This window comes from Delphinapterus leucas, chromosome 15, assembly GCF_059928025.1.
Source record: "Delphinapterus leucas isolate spDelLeu-1000000601 "Yukka" chromosome 15, BTC_Dleu_Yukka2, whole genome shotgun sequence".
Taxonomy (NCBI): domain Eukaryota; kingdom Metazoa; phylum Chordata; class Mammalia; order Artiodactyla; family Monodontidae; genus Delphinapterus; species Delphinapterus leucas.
Window position 1 is genome coordinate 20,765,839 of NC_143143.1, and position 3,532 is coordinate 20,769,370.

Genomic DNA, 3,532 nt, shown 5'->3' on the forward strand with positions numbered 1-3,532 from the left:
CCCCTCTGTCTGCCCCCAGACTCCCAGACCCTCTCTACCACGCTCTACATTTTTCTTCCTTCCATAACACTTCTCACCCTCTGACATGCTATCCAAGGTACTCACTTCTTACGCAGATTGTTTCTGTGTCTGTCTCTCCCCCTGGGAGGGTGTGAGTTCCACAAGGGCAGGGAGCTTTGTCTGCTTGCCCCACACGTGCATCCCCAGCTGCTACAACAGTGTTTGGCAGCGAGTAAGCAGTTGTGGGAGGCTGGATAATGGACCCCCCAAGATGTGCACATCCTAATCCCTGGAACCAGTGAATGTTACCCTCTGTGGCACACAGAGCCTTTGCAGACATGATTAAGTTAGGAATCTTGAGATGGGGAGACTATCTTGGGTGCTCTGGGTGGCCCTAAATATAATCACAAGTATCCTTATTTAAAAAAAAAAAAAAAGGCAGAGGGAGACTTGGTTGCAGCAGAAGTCAATGTGACAACTGAAGCAAGATGCTACTCTGCTGGTCCCGAAGAGGAATGCAGTTTAGAAGCCAGAAAAGGCAAGAAGACGGATTCTCACCTAGAGCCTCTGGAGCGAGCACAGCCCTGCCGACACCTTGATTTTAGCTCCACAAGACTCCTCTCACAACTCTGGCCTCCAGAACGGTAAGGGAGTAAATTTCTGTGGTTCTAAGCCACTCACTTTGTGGTAATTTGGTACAGCATCCACAGGACACTAACGCAGTGCTCAATAAACAGCTGTTAAATGAATAAACACTGTCCAACCAGTGGCTAAGGGAAACACAGTTACTGCTTACAATAAGCAGAAGGTAACTGAGAAAACACAGGCAGTGTAAACATAGAGATGCAATTAAATCTGGCTTGATAGCTAGAAATCTATGGCCTCTGAGGCAGCTCTCTCTTTGTTAGAAAAGAGAGCTGAGCATCCGTTAGAGACTGTTAGAGACCTATGAGCTCCACGCTGGGAACTGACGTCTTTGCACGTTGAAGAATGGAATGGCGTTCTTGTCCTGTCAGTCAATGGGACTTAAAGCTCCAATTTACTGGGGCAGGCGAGGGGCTCAAGGCAGACTTCAGAGAGATGGTGACATCTGTACCTGGTCTTGGAGGGTTAGTGGAGAAAGAGAGAGATCAGAGTTTGGCACTGTAATTAAGTTTGTGGGCCACCTAAAGTCACCACTGTAGGGTAGATCCTGTGACTTGACAAATGTGACTGAGGTGATGGGGGGGCCGCCAGAGGCATCTCAGCGGGACGTCTGTGATGGGCGTTGCTCGTGGAGACATCTCCCGGGCAGAGCCTGGAGTTGGGATGGGAGGGAGGAGAGCTGGGGGACTGGGAGAGTCGTGAGGATGGAGCCTCGTGCTGCTTCTACCTTTTGTCTCGGCTCCATCTTGTGCGCCAGCTGCGTCTTAAATGTAGAGGTCTCAGGGTCCCATCATCAACTCTCTCTTCCTCTTTTCTTCCATGTGACCTCAAACCACCCTTGCCGACCCCCTCATGTCTCTCTCTGGCCCAGACCTCTCTCCTGAGTCTTCAACCCCAGGAGAGGTTGGGGTCTATCCGATATCACCCCTTGGGGTGCAAGCGCAGCAGGGACGTGTTGAGTTTGAGACACCTCTATCATCAGGGAGACGTTCTATGGGCTGTGGAATGTTTGGGGCTGGGACTCAGGGGCCCAGAAGGGAGATCAGAAGAGCCATGAGGTTGGGAGCTCAGCTTGAGAAGAACAAGGGCATATCAAGGACAAACGTTTCCACAACCTGCACGTGGAGCCATTGTCTCTTAGAGTCAGTAACTCCTGGCCGTGTGGCTACCTACCCAGGGCTCTGGGAATGAAGCAGTCCCCCCTGCCCCCGCCTCTGTCCCGGCACAAGAACACCTGAAGCCAGAGGACGCCAGAGGGGACCTCTTCAGGGGCACGTGGACTCAGCCTCTGGGGAAAAGCTTTCATCTGAAAGGCAGTTTGCACAGTGGTTAAGTGCACGAGCTCTGGGGCAGGCCTGTGTCCACCAGTTATTAGTGATTGGGGCCATGAGAATGGGACCCATAGGGATGGTGCCCTGTGCCTCCATTTCCTTATTTGTACGAATACTTGTGCTGTGAGAATTCCACAAACTGATGTGTGTGGAGTGCTCAGCAAATTCCCTGGCCAACTATAAGCGCTCAGTCAAATATTAGCCATTGTTACGATTGTCATTGTTTTGATTAGCTCCATAAACTTTCCCCAAATACCATCACTGTAGGCAGTCCTACCCCAGTTTGGAGACAAAGAGGTAAGACACAGTTCCTACGCTCAAAGCATTCACTGTTTAATGAGACAGATAAATGGATAAAAAATTGTATTAGGGGATGGAAATTCTATAAGAGAGAAAGCTCCTACTTCTTGGGGTAAGGGAAAGTACGGGAAGACTTTACAGAGGTGGTGATATCTGTACCTGGAAGGATGAGCGGAGGCGGAGAGAGGGCAGTATTTGGCATTACAGGTGCACGAGGTTGGGTGCTGGGCAGGAGGGAGATGGCTGAGCCGTGGCGTGTGCGCTGTATGCGGGGGGAGATGTGGGCGACTGTTGCCTCAGATGCTTTTGGCCTCAGCTTTGACGAAGCCATCAAAAGCTGAGCCTCGCTGCAAATGTTCCTGCCTGTGATGTCATGCTGAGGCGGGTCAATTCCATGAACGTGAGGGCCTGGCCCCCACCCCTCCTGCTTTGGTGAGGAGGAAGCTCTCTCCGGGCAATGCCCAGGCAGGCATCCATTGCAAGTTCCCTGGCGGCACTGGCTGCGGCCACCCCAGCCCAGCATGGACAGGAGCCAGGCTCTTGCCTTCGGCAACCTGATGCTTGCCTGCGTCAGCCCTGGTTTCTGAGCCCACTCCTCAGGGGAGCCAGGGGTCACGGTGACCGTCTCCCTGCTGGCTGCCATGCCTCCTAGCAGTGCCCCACCTGTGAGGGCCAGAGGAACCACCGCAGGGGGCAGAGATGGCTCTGGCAGCCACAGGTCTGAGGTTGGGTTGGACCAGGCAGGGTCCCCCAACCCCTGCTCTTTCACCAAGACTTCTGCCTCTGCTTGAGCGGGAAGCAGTCCTGAATGCAGGCCTCTCCACACCCACGGATGTGGGACTTCCTTCTGTCCTACAGCCAGGTGGGGAGCCTACCCCTCTTCCCACCCACACTGACGTGATCCTCACACATAAAAGGCACAGACACTGATTGGATGCAAAATGATGGAGCGATAAAGTGCACAGGGTCGGGGGCATGGTCTGGATTCACAGTGCCTGGGTTAGAATCCCAGCTCTGCAACTTCCTAGCTGTGTCACCCAACATTTCTGAGCGAGTAACTCAACATTTCTATGCCTCAGTTTCTTCATCCATACAGTGGGATACCTACTTACTGTGCTAGTCCAGGGGTTGGCAGGTATTTTCTTCTGTAAAGGGCCAGAGAATAAATACTTTTGGTTTTGGGGGCTGTAGAGTTTCTGCTGCAGCTACTCACCTCTACCAGCCATGGTAGCACAAACACAGCCATAGACAATTAG